The sequence below is a fragment of the Lutra lutra genome, chromosome 1 (assembly GCF_902655055.1).
Source record: "Lutra lutra chromosome 1, mLutLut1.2, whole genome shotgun sequence".
Classification (NCBI taxonomy): domain Eukaryota; kingdom Metazoa; phylum Chordata; class Mammalia; order Carnivora; family Mustelidae; genus Lutra; species Lutra lutra.
The window spans coordinates 187348321-187366203 of record NC_062278.1 but is presented as its reverse complement, the minus strand read 5'-3'; the positions used below and the strand labels follow the sequence as shown (position 1 = coordinate 187366203).

Sequence of the window (17883 nt, the reverse complement as noted above, 5' to 3'; positions counted from 1 at the left end):
CATCTCAATCAGTTTTGGGGTTTTTTTTTTTAAGATTTTATTTATTTATTTGAGAGACAGAGATCACAAGTAGGCAGAGAGGCAGGCAGAGAGAGAGGAAGGGAAGCAGGCTCCCTGCTGAGCAGAGAGCCCGATTCGGGGCTCGATCCCAGGATCCTGGGATCATGACCTGAGCCTAAGGGAGAGGCTTTAACCCACTGAGCCACCCAGGCGCCCGTTGGTTTTGTTTTTGTTTTTGTTTTCCCAAAATGCAGGCTTCAGACCACTTACCTATAAGTTCCTCTGGGGAGAAAAAGAAAGATTCAGGGGGCACACTCCATCCCTAATGAGTCTGCACTTCTGGGGATAAGGGACCCATAATTCACATTCAGAAAAAAAAGAACTCGTGCAATTCTTCTGCACACTAAATTTTGGGACCCGTGGGTTTCTGTGCTTGGCAGTCGTAGTCCTGAATTTTAGCCTCACCAACCTTATTCTGTCTATTAGTCTCCCCAGATTTGTAGGTAAGGGTAATGAGGATTAGGCAGGGCTTAAGGCATGGTCCCTCAAACTGTGTTCTGAGGCACCCCTCACCATTACATTGATCCAACAGGATCTTTTAAGTTTTCAAGAAAGGTACATTGATGCTCCACGTGTCTTGAACACTGAATCAGCTACTAGCTCAAGGTCATTCACTTTCAAACTCCATATCATCTGTACTTTTGGCTACATATTTTTGATGAGGTTGCATTCTCTCTGCAGCTGCCTTCTGAGCAGTTACTGTGATCAAAAGCCTGTACTATGAGAAAATGATGTGGAACAAGAAATGAGAGTAGTGGGGTCTAATCTGACTCTGATGTCTAAGAGGATGTGGCTGCAATGTTATTTTATAATACTTTGTCATATGTGTGTATTTACATGAATGTTCTGAATGAAAAAATACTGTATTTATATATAATATTTATATATTCCATTTCATATTATATATATTTATATATAAATACAGTAAATACATTTAAATATAATTCCATATTTAAATATAAATAAATATCTAAGGGGGTCTGGTTGGTTCAGTCAGTTAAGCAGCTGCCTTCAACTCAGGTCATGATCCCAGGATCCTGGGATTGAGCCCCACATCGAGCTCCCTGCTCAGTGGGGAGCCTGTTTCTCCCTCTCCCACTCCCCCTGCTTGTGTTCCCCTCTCTCACTGTCTCTTTCTCTGTCAATAAATAAAAAAAATCTTTAAATAAATAATATCTATAAATATATAATACATATATTGAAATACATGAATATGTGAAATATTTATATACTATTTTAACTATATATAAATATAACTTTTATAATATTTACTGTTTCAGGTTCTATATATTCTATTTTCAAATGGTTTGCTAAGCTTTAGAATATAAATATCTGTGAAATGTTTGTACTGTCCACTCGTAGCTGGAAAGGTAAAGTCCGATGGGGTCTCACCTGTGAACAAACCCCTGAGACACTGTGGGTACCATGTGACCTGACAAGTTTCGGGAACCTCTGATTTAAAGTATGAATTTGTGGAAATAGACTACAAACACAAGTCTGCCTATCAGTACACACCATGGCTCTTCACCATGCTTCCTACGTCATAATCTGATCAGCGAAATCCAGAGCACAGGGGTGCATGGGAGCCAGCTCTCATGAGACCTGCTTCTTGGGTCTGAGCTGTTAGTGTCAGCGTCCCTGTCCTCAACAGAAGGTCACAGTGAACCAGATAGCAGGTGACCTCGGTTCTACCCTGACTTTGCCCCTAGACTTAGGCGGGGTCACTCAATTTCTCTGAATTTCTAGGTTCTCGTTGAGTGTACCACAGCCAATAACAGGTAAGGAGAGAAGGAATAAATTCGTACAGGGTCTTTACCTGTAGGCGCTCAGCCAAGTGCATTATGTCATTATTCTATTGAATCTTTGAATATCCCCGAGTCAGGTTATTGTTCCTATTGAACAGATGGGCACACTGAGATTCAGGGAGGTGACAGTGACACAGGATTTTCACCACCAGAACTTGCACTCTGAATCAGTGACTACAAGAGTGATCAATAAATCGATTTAAGTTCCATCACTGTCTTTAAAACAAAGAAGTAAAATCGAGTGTCTCCTTCCCAGGTAGATCTTAGGAGACTGATAGCACATGGAATCTTATAAAATAGTAGCCTTGACTAGCAGTCTATACCCAGGGCCTGGAAGACACCACCCTTTCAGACCTGACCCAGCTGTTGACCTCTCGAGACACTCTGTGTGCTGTTAAATCTCTACAGACCTGTCGTCAAGGCAAGGGGACGGCACGGGACTGAATCACAGGGCACACACAGGACCACATGTAATCTCCATGGAAGTCCAGGCAAATAAGCCTCAAAGAAGAACCTGGGACCAGGCAGTTGCTGCTTTGTACTTCCCATCTGTCCTTAGTCTCAGCACTGCAGCCTTTCTTTATACTCCAGGACAAACAGAGAAAGAGAGCGTCTCTTTTACACAGGCAAATCCTCTGACTCAAGGAAAATAGAAAAGGGATTAGCAGTACTCAGAGTGTAAGAAGTCGGAGAAGAATGTGAGGAATAGGCAACACGTTGACGTGAACCACAGAGTGACATTTCAGCTTGACGAGGAGACCCAGGAGATCATGTTCAAGCGTTTTGTTAAGGCAATGAGATACCGTCTTATTCAAGTTTTTGCTTTTGACTGGAAAATACTCTTATGGCTAGAAATTTAAACAAAACAAAACAAAACAAAAACTAAAAAACGGGCCTCAGCAAAAAGTCTTGTGTGTACCAGATGATAGCTTTTGAATTTTTTTAAGGAAGGTTCTGGAAGGCCAAGGGTATCCCATTAGAAATTTGAACTGTATTTGGGGGGGGAGGGGAGGTAAAGGGGAAAAAGGGTGAGTCAGAAGATACTCTGAGGGTAGCTGATAATGAAATGTACATTCTTCTTCTTAGAGACAAGATGGGAAATACTGTCAAGAGAGAGCTGCTTTCTGAATTATGTACCCAGCTCTATCAGCCAACTAAAATCTGCTGAGAATTTTTCTAGAAGAATGCTAGCTATTGAGTTGATCTTGTTGATTCAGTTTCTCTGGGACCTTATTACCTGAATATAAGATCAAATATTGCCTATCAAGCAAAAAATATTGAAAAGTACTAAAAGAATGGGTAACCTACCAAAATACAACTAAACTTTATATGTAGGTATTTAATAGGGGATTCTGTTTACCTGGCGTGTTCCTTCTCTGAGTCCAGAATTGCCACTACCCTATTCACAAAGGGACCTCCCAGCATGAATGTCTCCAAGGAGCAGTACTTGAAGTGATTAAGTTCTGGTTTTTATGAAGTGAGCAGAAGAGTTGGTTGCAAATGATCCTTACATTTTTTGAACCTCTATTGTCTGACTGCTGTTATACACAGTGCTTGATAGACATATTTTCATTTAAAACCCAAAGCCGTGGTTAGAGGTTTCAATCCACAGAGTAACTACCCCAAGTTTACAATTTCTAGCTAGAATGTTCCATAACCTTAAATAATGAGCTATATACCAGATTCCCAATTTCTTTCCTTCACACGAGACAGAAAAATATAGAGACTTTATATAAATTTTATTATAAACATAATATATTTATGTGTTACATATTTATGCTTTTATGACATTATATAATATTTATATTTTATTATAAAAATTATATATACTATTTATGTATAAATATGTATAAACAATATACATTAAAATATACAGATAATAAATAAATATTAAAATGTATAAATATGTATAAATACATAAACACAAAACACATATAAAAACATCACACATGCAAAAAAATTACAGGCCAGGGCACCTTGGTGTCTCAGTAGGATAAGCGTCTGCCTTCGGCTCAGGTCATGATCCTGGAGTCCTGGGACTGAGCCCCGCATCGGGGGCCTTGCACAGTGGGGAATCCCTCTGCCCTTCACCCTCCTTGTGCTCGCTCGCTCTCTCTCACTCTCTCTGTCTCTCAAATAAATAAATAAAATCTTAAGAAAAAATAGGCCAATATTCCTGATGAATATAGATGCAGAAATCCTCAACAAAATATTAGCAAATCAAGTTCATCAATATGTTAAAAAGGATGATACGCCGTGATCGAGTGGAGGCATAGATGGTTCAACATCTGCAAATCAAGAAATGAGATACAGCACATTAATGAACCGAAAGATAAAAAATCAAACGATCATCTCAATAGATGCTGAAAAAGCATTTGACAAAATTCAACATCCATTTATAATAAAAACTCTCAACAAAATTGGTATGGACGGAGTGTACCTCCACATAATAAAGGCCATGTATGAGAAGCTGACACCTGATATCATACTCAATAGTTAAAAACTGGAAACTTTTTGTGTAAGATCAGGAATAAGACATGGATGCCATTTTAATTTATTTGTATATTTATTAAAATTTTATTTATTTATTTGACAGAGATCACAGTAGGCAGAGAGGCAGGCAGAGAAGTGGGGGAGGAAGCAGGTTCTCTGCTAAGCAGAGAGTCTGATGCGGGGCTCGATCCCAGGACCCTGAGATCATGACCTGCATTGAAGGCAGAGGCTTAACCCACTGAGCCACCCAGGTGCCCCATGGATGCCATTTTTATTCAACGTAGTATTGGAAGCAATTAGGAAAAAAAATAAAAGACATCTAGAAATAAAACTGTCACTATTTGTAGATGACATTATTTTATATATAATAACTCTAAAGACTCCACCAAAAAACTATTAGAACTAACAAATGAATTTAGTAAATTTGCAAGGTACAAAATCAATATAAAAAAACTAATGCACCTTTATTCATTTACAATGAAGTATCAGGGAAATTAAGAAAAATACCACATCTGCAATTCTATCAAAAAGAATAAAATATCTGGAAACAAGTTTAACCAAAAAGGTAAAAGACCTATACATGGAAAACTATAAGACATTGATGAGATAACTTGAACTAATTAAAAAGAAGGTAATCTGTGTTTACTGATTGGAAGAATTAATATTGTTAGTGTCCATATTTCTCAAAGCAATCTATAGATTCACAGCAGTCTCTATCAAAACTCCAGTGGCATTTTTCGCAGAAGTGGAAAAAACAATCATAAAATTTGTATGGAACAACAAAAGATCTCAAACAAAACTCTTTCTACTCCTATTGCTGAGAAAGAACAAAGCTAGAACCATCGAACTGCCTGATTTCAAATGATACTACAAACTTACAGTAATCAAAACAGCTTGGTATTGGCATAAAAACAGATACATAAATCAGTGGAAAATAGCCCAGAAGTAAAACCATGCACATATAGTCATATATATTAATTTATGACAAAGGAGGCAAGTATATACAATGCAGAAAAGAGTTTCTTCAATGAATGGTGTTGGGAAAACTGGACAACCACACGCAAAAAAATAAAACTTAGCCACTATTATATACCACATACACAAATTAACACAAAATGGATTAAAGACTTCAATATAAGACCAGAAAACATCAGATTCCCAGAAGAGAACACAGGTGGTAATCTTCTTGATACTGGTCTTAGTGATACGTTTTTTTGGATATGACTAGAGAAGCAATGGCAAGAAAAGCCAAAATAAACAAATGGGATTATACCAAAATGAAAATCTTCTGCACAGTGAAGGCAACCATCAACAAAAAGGCAACCTACTTCATGGGAGAAGATATTTGCAAATCATACATCTAATAAGCGGTTAATACCCACACTATATGAAGAACTCAAATAATTCAATAACAAACAAAAATGAAGAAAAGAGAATACTCTTGCACTGCTGGGGGTGTACCTGGTGCAGCCACTACGGAAAACAATATGGATACTCCCGAAGGAATGAAAATTACAACTACCATGTGATCAAGCGATTCACTCTAAGTGTTTATCCGATAAAGGCAAAAATAAAAATACCAATTCAAAAAGATAAATGCACTCCCCATGTTCACTGTACATTATTTACAAGAGCTGAGATCTGGAAGTAACCCAAGTACCCACCAATAGATGAATACATTAAAAAATATGATATGTAGGAAATAATACTAGTCAGACATTAAAAAGAATAAAATCTTGCCATTTGCAACAACACGGATGGAACTCCAGAGTATTATGTCAAATGAAGTAAGTCAGAAAAAGACAAACACTGTATGACCTCCTTTATATGTAGAATCCGAAACTTAAACAAATGAACAAACTTGGGAATAGATTTGGCCAACAGGACCACAGTTTGCTGATTCCTACTCTAAGATCACTAGCTTTGGTACTACTGTGTGTGTGTGTGTGTGTGTGTGTGTGTAAGAGCCTTACCTATTATTGACAATGTATATTCTAATAATAGTCGCTCATGATCTGCCTTTGGAAGGGTCCATTTTGAGGTAGTCACTATTATCCTCTGCAGCTTATTGACTGCTTAACATCTCCGAGTCCCTCTGTTCCATTGAGATTGTTTCTCTGTATCGCTCTCTCCTGGGAATGGTGGGCTAGAAGATTTACAGGTGGGAAATGGGGTGGCGTTATGGAAAGGGCACGAAAGTCAGGAGACCCGGGTTCTATCTTGATGCTCCCATTTACCAACTCCATGGTGTTCACTCTTCAAAGTATTTGTATCTAAAAAACAAACAAAAAACAAAAACAAAAAACAGTATTTGTATCTGTAATTATATACATTTATACATATATACAATTATAATACATAGTAGTACCATCTGTACTTCTTGCAAGCTGTATCATCTAAAACAAGTTACTTAACCTCTCTAACCTCAGCATCATTGCCTAGAAGGTAGGATGGTAGCCTGTAAGAATTAAAGAGATAATGTATGTAAAAGTGTCTGCTCTAGAGCTTTGTACGTAGTAAGTCTATACTAACTAGTGTTTTTATTTATCCATATACTTTTGACGATGGAATGCTTTCTGAGTTCTAAGCCCAAGTACAGATTCAGACACAATGTAGGTCGCTTTGTCTTGCTGGTATACTTGAAGTTCCTTGTTTTCTACCATCAAAGTGTTTGACCCCTTGAATAACAGAACTTATTTCATCACACACACACGCTTTTTTTTTTGAGCTAGAAATTGGGAAGCGGTGGGGGATGGAACAACATTTGCAAGTCATTTAAGAGCTATCTTCCTAAATTTCTTTCTTGGCTGCCTCTGAGAGGGTGGAGGAAAGGAAATTAAGGCTGTAAGACCCAAGTCAGGTCTTTTGCCTGTGCCTTTAGTTAAGTTTGGCTCCTAAAATCCCAGTGAATTAGAGAGGATTTCCATCTTGCTACAGTTTTGAAATATTTCAACCCAAGCTTCTTTATGACCCTTGTTTTCTTCCTTCTCTCTTCTACCCCCAAAACCTCTGAAAGCAATTTTAAAGACTCAACATGAAATGTAGGAATGAATTACCGCAATCCCCTAACAGCCACAGGGATCACGTTCCTGCGTGAAAAGTATAATGGTTGGGAAAACGGCAGTAGAAAAGATCAAGGACTCGTATAAAACCAAGGGTTAGGGGAAAGCCCTAGGAACAGCTTTTGATAATTTTAAAACACAATTCATAAAAGTTCTAGAAGGCTTTGCTTCTGAAACAAACTGGATTTCTGATGTTAGAACCTTCTTAGGAGACTGGATGCCAACCTGCTTCTTGTTCTTTATAAGGGACTGGTAAATTTTTCTTTTGGGAAACTTCTCCTCAATCGTTGTCTATGTAATCAGGAAATTTTGCTAATTTTCCTAGGACATGATAAGTTTTGAGATAGAATCTCCTACAGTGTCTGTTACCTAGATTGTACCTTTTCTTTGAGGCTTTTTTTTTTTCTTAAATCTGGCTTGTCTTCAGAATCTTCTGTGCTTGCGTTTTTGTTTCCACAAGCAAAATGTTTTCTAATTGACAGATTTTTCCACCAAATACCACCGTTCTTAAGTGAGTCATTTCTCTGGACATGCTATTTTATGAAAAGGTCTTACAGAAATGAATCCCCCATCTCTGCTCTGCCAGAGAGTCACACTCTCATCCATGCAAACCTGAGGAAGGGCCAACAGGAATGATTGTTCAGTCTGTCACATATCTGTTTTATTTGGACATGCAGTGTTTTTAGAATTTGAGTTGGCGGGGTTCCTGGGTGGTTCAGCGGGTTAAGCCTCTGCCTTTGGCTCAAGTCATGATCCCAGAGTCCTGGGATCAAGCCCCGCATCGGGCTCTCTGCTCAGCGGGGAGCCTGCTTCTCCCTCTTCCCTGCTGCTCAGGTTCTCTTTTTTGCTCTCACTTTCTCTCTCTCAAATAAATAAATAAAATTATTAAAAAAAAAAAAAAGAATTTGAGCTGACATTTTAAAATTTCACACATAACAAATCTAGGTCAGGGATTGAGAAACAAGATGATCAAGGACCAGAGGATCACTATTTTAAGGCTTTGAGGGCCAAAGAACTCAGTCACAGATACCTAATTGTCATTGTAGGGAGAAAGCAGCCACAGGTGGTAAGTAAAAAAGAGTGTGGCTGTGTTCCAATAAAACTTGATTTGCAAAGGCAGGTGAGGGGTCGGATTTGGCTCTCAAGTCTTAGTTTGTAGAATCTTGATGGTGATTCTCATCTCTTAGGGGTGAGATAGGGGAGCAAGACCAGAAGGATCAGCATCATAATAGTCCCATGCGAAGTAACAATTGTGCTTTTTAGACACAAAAAATGAGCTATAAATTAGCCACAGCCCCAGGACCTCCCATGAAACTCCCAACCCAGTCGGCTTGATGCATCAGAGATAATTCTCTGGGCCTCTGTAGATTTCAGAGTCCGTGACTGGTTTAAGGGATATAAACCGTGTCATTGACATGCAAACATATTGGGCTATCAATAGCATGCATTCTCTTAAAAGTCTGGTGAGCCCAACTATGGATGGTAAGACTGCAGTTAGACAGAAATTTATATGTACTCCGTCAGTGATTAAATTGGCTTTGTTTGATAGAGCATTTCTTTAGAAGCTGTGGATATAATCTCCGATCTAGAAGAGCTGAGAGCTTAATGTTCTGCACGAATTTGGAAAAACAAAATATCAAGTATTGTGTTACATAGGGTGAGAGCTATTAAATATTTTACACCAGTGTTTGGAATCAAATGACAGGTAGGGCCTCTCAGTGTCTGGCCCTGGACCATTTGCATCAGAATCAAGGGGAGTAGGAAGGATGTACCTTTATAAGTAGTCAGGAACTGCAGATGCTTGGGCTGGCCCTGGATTTCCTCAATCAGCTTCTCAGGATCTGCACATTGAAAAGGTCCCAGTGTTTCTTTTGTGTGGGGTGGAATTTGTAAAACCGCTGCAAGGAGGTAAGTATAGATAGAGGATTTCCTGCTTGTATACTGGATATAATTTAAGCCCCCTTTTAACAGAAAAGCAGCAGGGTGCCTCTTCAGAACAGAGTCAATTACATGGAAGACCATTTATTCCAGGCACAATTAAGCATTGATGAAAGGTTGCTTATCTGTGGCAGAAAGAGCTCTGTGCTGGGCCTTCTAATAACCAGCTGTGTGGCCTTGAACCAGCCACTTAACCTCTCTGGCCTCAGTGTGCTAACCTGAGGGCAGAATGGAGGGAGTTGCTAAATGACCACTGAGACCCCTTCTAGCTGGAATATTGACTTGAAAATTCTATAAATGAATTCTTTTCCTGGAGCATATGGTGCCTATCACATTTTGCTAGTGAGATAGAAGAAAATTATTCCCTCTTATTAAGTGACTCACCTTTATTCCAAAAAAGCAGGGTTTCTCACCCTTGACGGCACATGGACATCATATGGGAACTTTTAAATCCTAATGTCCAGGCTCAGATCAAGTAAATCCAAGTCTCTGGACAGGGTACCCTGGCATCAGAATTTCTCATGAAAAGCTCCCCAGGCCATTCTTTTTTTTTTTTTTTTAAGATTTTATTTATTTATTTGACAGAGAGAGATCACAAGTAGGCAGAGAGAGAGGAGGAAGCAACCTCCCCGCTGAGCAGAGAGCCCGATGTGGGACTTGATCCCAGGACCCTGGGATCATGACCTGAGCCGAAGGCAGAGGCTTTAACCCACTGAGTCACCCAGGCGCCACCTCCCCAGGTTATTCTAAGTGCAACCTAAGTTACCAACCATGTAGCCAAAAAGTTACTCCATTTCAAGAGTGACCTGAGAGATGCTTATTCAAAGTGCAGGCACTTGGGGCCCCCGTCTGGAACATTCTAATTCACTGAGGCTGGGATAGGTCCTGAGAATGTTTTTAAAAAGCAACTGAGGTAATTGTTGTAATCTGGTAAACAGGAAGACACCATCCAGAGAATTTCTTTAGTACATTAAGCAAAGTCCAGCATGGTGGCAGGATTTCTAAGAGTATTAAGGAGTAAGGGTTGTCTACTAGGAGTAAGGGTACAGGCTTGCGGGAGAAGCCAGAGAAGTGAGGGTCTGAAGAAATCAAAGATGTGTAAAAAGTCACAAACCAGTCCTCACAAAGCTCTGGGGAAGGTGGACAAGCAGGAGCTTGCATGGGAATGTGGGAAAGCAGGGGCCCTAGCCTCCGTCAGAGAAGCCCCTGGAAGGCTGTGGTCCCAGAGTCTAATATTAGCTCTGAGGTCACCAGTGATCTGCAGGATCAGCAGTTGGAGAAAATAGGACAACCAGGAGTCCGTATCTTTCCTTGACCACCTCTAACTGTGGCAGACTTCAGAATCTCAGACTTTTGTTGTGTTCAAGACTGACTCAGAGTCACAAAGCAAAGAATCTGGAACACCTAACTCCATACTAGCCAAATGGACCCAGTAAAGTAAACCACGACACATAGAAAATGGCTTCATTGGGGACACCTTGGTGACTCAGTTGGTTAAGTATCCAACTCTTGATTCCAGCTCAGGTCACGATCTTGGGGCTCTGGGATGGAGCCCCATGTTGGGCTCCAGGTTGGGCGTGGAGCCTACTTAAGATTCTCTCTCTCCGTCTTCCGCTCTCCAGCCCTCTCTCCCAATCTCTCTTTAAAAAAAAAAAAAAAAAAGGGCTTTCTTGTCCCCTTAAAATTCTGCCTTTTTCACTGAAATTACTCCCTTATCAGTCCTTGAATTGTACCCAGTGCAGAAAAGAGTGTGCCCCACATTTGTTGCTCTCCTTTGCTGCCTTTGCTGGAATGGTCCTTTATCCCAGGCTCTGATTTTTCACTCGTCTCCCATCTGTTTTATGCAGCTCACCTAAAACTTCTGGGCCATATCTGGACAAACAAGAAGTCTGTAGTCTGCTTTCTTAAGTCCTCTCTGCTCCCTAAGGGTCACATTGTCAAGCCGGACTTGCCTGCAGGCACCTCTTTGTTTCTTTACTGAAGACACATATATCCTGTTGGTCATTTATAGGTGATCCCAGCCTTATCGTTTTCTGCTCGGTTGCACAAGCGTAGAATGTGACTGGTGTGGCACCAGCTCTCGAGTAATATTCTTGCCTGGTGTGAAAATTTCTAGATGCTTTAATGGAACGGTGTTCCTAAACTTATGGATAAGCACATTGCTTTGTATTCATAGCTAATGTTAGCCGTGTAATCTGGCTTTTCATGCCACAGTGGCTATAGGGAGGTGGGGAACAATAGAAGGAAAGCCCTAAATAGTCAAGGAAAAGGCAATGAAAAGAAAAATCAAGCCTGAGGCAGAGAGCCAGGGAAGAAGGCCAGTGGGGAAGGAGGAAGAGGAAGCGCCTTCATCACTAGCTTGGTGGCGCATTTCCACCACATAACGTCTTACCACATGTGATGAACTAACTTCACAGTAAAATCCATAAGGCTTGCTTTATTCCAAGCGTGGACTGAGACACAGAAAGTTCTATTACAGTTCCAGAATTAATCAGCCCTGGCCTGAGCAGTATGAAATGGAGTTTCCAGATAAAACAAATGCAACTGATTCATATGACTTTGAGCAAAGTGTTTGTGAGCTTTGGGGCTCTGCTTCCTCATCATTAAATGTGGATGTTGGACAGGAGAAGAGATAGCGTATGAGCAGCCCATGGGCTATGTATGTATCAACTGACCCTGTAGTCTGGCCCCCAGGGTCTTTTTTTTTTTTTCCCTAATTTTTAAAAACTAAACTCCAGATTTTATTCAGATTTCATTTGTTTTTTCTTCTAGTGTCCTTTCTTTATCTCAAGATCCAATCTAGAGTACCACTGTGCATTTAGGACAGGATGTTTTTTTTTTAATTGGATTAACTGTCAATACTTAACAAGTTAAAGATTTTGCATAAAAAAAAAACTGGATTTCACACCTCCTTTGAAAGCTCAGGGGTTCTGATGACAAGAGTCATATGTGCAGAGCTTCATGCAGTTTACCATGGCAATGATAAGCAGCGGAGTCCCCATGCCCCTCTAGAGGGGATGCGTTCCCCTCCATTTGCCATGGTGTGCCTTACGTTCTCTACTTCCTCTCAGACAGTAGGACTGGTGACGAACCATTTGCTCTCCTGACACCTCCAGTGGTGGGACGGTTGATCAAGAGGGCATCAGTTATTCATTGTACTCCAATCTCTGTGAACAGTGAGAAACCAAAAGACAACCTGAGAGCATAGTGTGTAAAAAGACCAAAACAAAAACAAAAACAAAACATGGGCAAGAACAAATTTGAGAAAATCAAAACATGTTTAAATAACTAAACCATTTCACTCCTTTACATGAGCTTCCGGGCCTCTGTGGGTACCTGGGGTTGATACCCTGGGCAAGAGCAGCTTTTCTGGTTCCTTTCATTGCGCCCATTTGAGGAAGTGGTGTTGGCTGGGCCAGGCCAGGATTCTGGGGAAAATAAGAGGTTCCTGTTAACTGGGCCTATAATGCTTTTTTAAAAAAAGCCCTGTCTTACTAAATACTGGAGTTCTGAGCCCTGAGCCCTCAGTCAGCGTAATGTGATATTCATGCTTTGTAGTTCCTTTAATGTGGGTCTTGTGAAGCCAGATCGCTTCACAATATGTGCTTTGGGGGTCCCCTGGGTGGCTCAGTCAGTTAAGCATCTGCCTTAGGCTCATGTCATGATCCCAGGTCCTGGGATCCAGCTCTGTCGACAGCAGGCTCCCAAGTCAGTGAGGAGTCTGCTTCTCCCTCTGCATCTTCTGCTATGCTCTTTCTCTCTCTCTCTCTCTCTCAAATAAATAAGTCTTTAAAAAGAGAGAGAGAGAGAGAGAGAGAGATTATGGGCTTTGAATTCAGGCTACTCAGTTTCAAAATCTGGCTCCACCACTTCCAAGAGGTATGACTTGGGTCAGTGCACTTAACTTCCCTTTGTCTCAGTTTCTTGTTTCTTAAATTGGACTAATAAACAGGACCTAATGTGTAAGGTGGTTATAAGAGATAAATGAGATAATTTATATAAAGGGATCAAAATAATACTTGGCATGTTGTGTGTGCTTAGTACCAGTAATGATATTCCCATCATTCTATTATCATCATCCCAGTATGCTGACTCCCCACAGTAGCCTCATAAAACAAACAAACAAACGAACAAACAAAAAACCCAATCCCAGAATGCTTTGCAATTATGAAGCTATGTGCCTGGTGAGCAGTATCAGGGGATACTATTTTGTGGATCTGATTAAGCATACTTCATGTACATACAGAGAAAAGTTAGGATAAGCAAGTAAAAGTTGGAGGGCAACAGGTGTTAGTCTACCATAAACAAGGCCCATCTCTTATGTTCAGAGATAGAAAGCAATTGAAGGGGCTCCTTATCATGAGATGGGCAAACTGTCACTTGGGTCGTTCAAGCATGGACTAGACAATTATCTGCTAGCAATATTGTAGATCTGCTGTCCAAATTGGTAGCCATGAGGTAGACGTGGGCATTTAAGTTTGTTACTTAAAATTAAATGAAATTTAAAAACCAGCTTCTGAATCACATTATCCACATTTTAAGTGCTAATAACAATAGCCAGAATTAGCCAGTGCATCTTTCCCCAGAGAGCACAGACTTAGAACATTGCTGTCATCACAGAAAGTTCTGGTGAGCAGCACACAGCAGAGAGATACTGCACTGCACTGGAGATCTGAATGGGATCACTTGGAAAAGGTCAATCCAGGAAGCCTGGAACATATGGAAGGAACTAAGATTCTGAATGGTATAAAGCTCACGTACCCATGGACACGTGGATTTCAAACTCATGCATAGTCCCAGGCAAAACACTGTTTCTGAGCCTCAGTTTCCCCAGCTCTATAATTAAAACTTGTATCAGAGTGTGATTATGAGTATAAATGGATAAAACTCAGGCTTAGCACCCGGCTGAAAATGGGATGATACACATGTGCTTGAGTTCTTTCTTAAACTGAAGGGAAGAAACCACATAAAGTCAGCAATCTCAAGTACAGTAAAGCATCCATTTTGTTTTAGCCTCCCCTCCCCCCCAGAAAACCAGTAGCTACCATCAGGGATCACATACCCATGTACCTGGCTCCAAGCCAAACTCCTTGCTTATAATATCTCATTTAATTCCTACCACCATCCTGGGAGGCAAGTACTCATACTGTCCTCATATTGAGGACACTACAGTTTAGAGAGATTATGTGATCTGCCTGCAGTTGTAAAGGGGGTGAATACAGAATTCAAATGCAGATTCCTTGGACTCACAATAATTCTCTTCTAATGGTTCATACATAGAGATTATTACATTTGACAGGTGCTGTGCCAAGAATATTAACGCATCATCTCATTTAATTCTAATAACTATACGTGAAAAGTTTTTGAAGATGTAAGTGCCTTGTTTTAACAGCTCAAACAAAGGAATGGACATTGCTTATTTAGAGTCAAGTCTCTAGTTCTAGGTGTTTAACTACTGTGCTCCCAGCCTAGGCTCCTTGTTTATAAGCCAGATGAGCAGAATCTTTAAGAGTGATGTGACTGTGGCCTTGTCATACAAAAATAAAGATATCAAATATTTCTCTCACCTTCCCAATGATACTATAAGCCCTCAATAGACAAGAATTCTAATTGTAACATTTGCTTCTTCTGTGTCTTTCAGAACTGTACACAACAGGCAAGGATTAAATAAGTATTTGCCCATTCGGTGGAGGTAATCTTCTAAAAGGACAAGACTGACCAAGAAATGCTTCTTACTTAGCAACTAACTTCAGTGGAAACTTATCCACCTTCATGAAACAAAACATATGCTCATTATGTATATATTTGTTATCGCTTGAATGATTGGTAGATGGCTATTGACAGGGTGAAAAGATCTTTTTCAGGTTAACTAGGACCATAGGGGAGGCAAAAGCCGTTTGGCCTGATACAGTTCCATCAGTAATTTTTTTGTTGTTTTGGTTTATTGTTGTTTAATTTCTTAAAAAGCTATGTTGGCATTTACAACAAAAGATTTGTTCATCTTTTTTAGACTGTTTTCACCCCTTCTATTTTAAGAGCTCTCCCCCACCTTAGTCAGTTTCTCTGCTAAGCCAGCCAAGGAGAAAACACCAGTGAAATAAACAATTGGTTAGTTAACAAGTGTTCCTGAGACTGAGGGCAGAGGGAGAAGGGGCTGTTGGCAACTGCATGCTTTCCAAGCTTTCTTATTCTTTGTTGTGCAAAAGGAAGCTTGAGGGTGAAATGACCAGGCAATTTTATGTCCCTGTTGGAGACGTCAGGGTTCTTTGAATTTGTGGATTTCCAATTACATTTGTTCCGGTTCCCAAGAAATTATGAAGAAGACATTCCATTTTCCTTTAGATTTTTGAATCTTGGAAATTGGAAAGAGAATTGTTGAGAGATGATGGAATGATTTCAGATTATGAAAGTCTTCAAATGTTATGTGCAAGTGCTTATATTTACTTTACATGTTGCTTTATGTGCTTTGTTGCTGTTTTTACAAAAGTATTATGGATTTATCAAACAGACTGTCTTATCAGCGGGTTGTTTGGGTGATATTTTCAGGAAGCCAGCATTCAGCAAAGCTCTTTATTCTTACCATGGTAATAAAGCTGAAAGTCAAAGATAACCGTATCTAGTCCCACTCCCAGTATTATTATTAATGGGCGTATTCTCAGACATTTTTCTATTCTTATATGAGCTACCTATGTACATAGTTTCAAGTTGCTTTTACAAAAAAAAAATCATTCTAATTCTATATCTTAATCATCCTTACTTTTGTATCCCAGATACTCTTCCATGTTTTCTTACTGAGCTAATAAGAATATTCATATATAAAATGCCAGGAACAGCCAGTAATTATGAAGGACATGCCGCATATCAGATTCTGTACTAAAATATTTACTTTAACCATCTCATTAACATTTCAATTAACCTGAGGCATTATCCCTGTTTTAGCATTATCTCCATTTTCCTGGAAAGGAGACTGAAGCTTAGAGAAGTCCAGTAACTTGCTCAAGAATGCACAGGTGGTGGGGCGCCTGGGTGGCTCAGTGGGTTAAAGCCTCTGCCTTCAGCTCAGGTCATGATCCCAGGGTCCTGGGATAGAGCCCCGCATCGGGCTCTCTGCTCAACAGGGAGCTTGCTTCCCTTCCTCTCTCTCTGCCTGCCTCTCTGTCTACTTGTAATCTCTGTCTGTCAAATAAATAAATAAAATCTTAAAAAAAAAAAAAAGAAGAATGCACGGGTGGTAACAGATGGACTATCTCAATCACTAGAAAATACAGCTCACTTCCTAAATGGTTGAATATTATTACAACATGTGGATGTCTCATTATTCTGCCATAACTTTAACAGAACCAATTCCTCCTTGAGATGTCCCTCAGTCCCACCCCACATCCCTAGATAACTAACTCCCTGTTGCCATCACACACTACCCAGAGCCCTCAGCTACAGTTAGTGCTGATGAATGAATGCAGTTCCTCTTTTTATAGCCTTCAGACATACAGCCCTTTCGGCATATGTTAGTGATATTGTTATGGTTCTTTTTTTTTTTTTTTCCTAAGATCAGGCCGATCTTTATTCAAGAGGCAACATGTAATACAAATTAAGATTTTATTAAAAATTATTTGTTATTTAACATAATATCTCGATGGTTACGGAAAGCTTTTAACAGAGCAAAATAATGACTTCTGTGAATAAACAGAAGAGTGAATGGTTTTAACTGTGACATTTAAGCGATCACATGGTTTTAATTATTCTTTTGATAATACACAACTAAAAAATATGGAACGCTTCACGAATTTGCGTGTCATCCTTGCGCAGGGGCCATGCTAATCTTCTCTATATCGTTCCAATTTTAGTATATGTGCTGCCGAAGCGAGCACGATATTGTTATGGTTCTTAGATATAGTTGTAGAAAACTCACCGTGGCATTATGGAGAAGACAATAATCCTTGCACAACTGTTATTTTAAGCTCTTGGCACCCACTGAGTGATCAGAATTTATTTTCTGTTTCCAGACATAAATCTGCCTTTAATCCTACCTAGGGCAGAAGTTACTGGGCACCTGGGTGGCTCAGTCTGCCTTCTGCAGATCTCAGGGTCTTGGGATCAAGCCTCCGCATTGGGCTCTCTGCTCAGCAGGGAGCCTGCTTCCCCCTCTCTCTCTGCCTGCCTCTCTGCCTACTTGTGATCTCTCTGTCAAATAAATAAAATCTTTAAAAAAAAAAAAAAAAAAAGAAGTTACTTACACAGGGGCACTGGGGTGGCTCAGTCATTTGGGTGTCTGACTGTGAGATGAAGCCCCGAATCAGGCTCTGTGCTGGGTACGGAATCTACTAAAGATTTTCTCTTGCCCTGTGCCCGTCCCCTTGCTCTTGCTCTAAATAAATCATTCAATCAATCTTAAAAATAAGTTACCTTAGCATAAGGAATTAATCGGATATTTTCTTAAGATTATGGCTAATCTAGCACTAAATTATACCTGAGTTTTGCCATTTTAACAGAAAGTGTGTGTGTGTGTGTGTGTGTGTGTGTGTGTG

At 39.9% G+C, this 17883-nt stretch overlaps 1 protein-coding gene and 1 non-coding gene across 2 annotated transcripts in view; one reads left to right on the top strand and one right to left on the bottom strand.

Annotated features, from left to right (window-relative positions):
* TAFA1 (TAFA chemokine like family member 1) overlaps positions 1-17883 on the top strand; it is an 866756-nt gene that overhangs the window by 676319 nt on the left and 172554 nt on the right. The gene's annotated exons all lie outside the window — the stretch shown is intronic.
* Positions 17120-17226, bottom strand: LOC125089581 (U6 spliceosomal RNA). Its single transcript, XR_007123983.1, has one exon. It is a non-coding gene; the product is annotated as a U6 spliceosomal RNA (small nuclear RNA).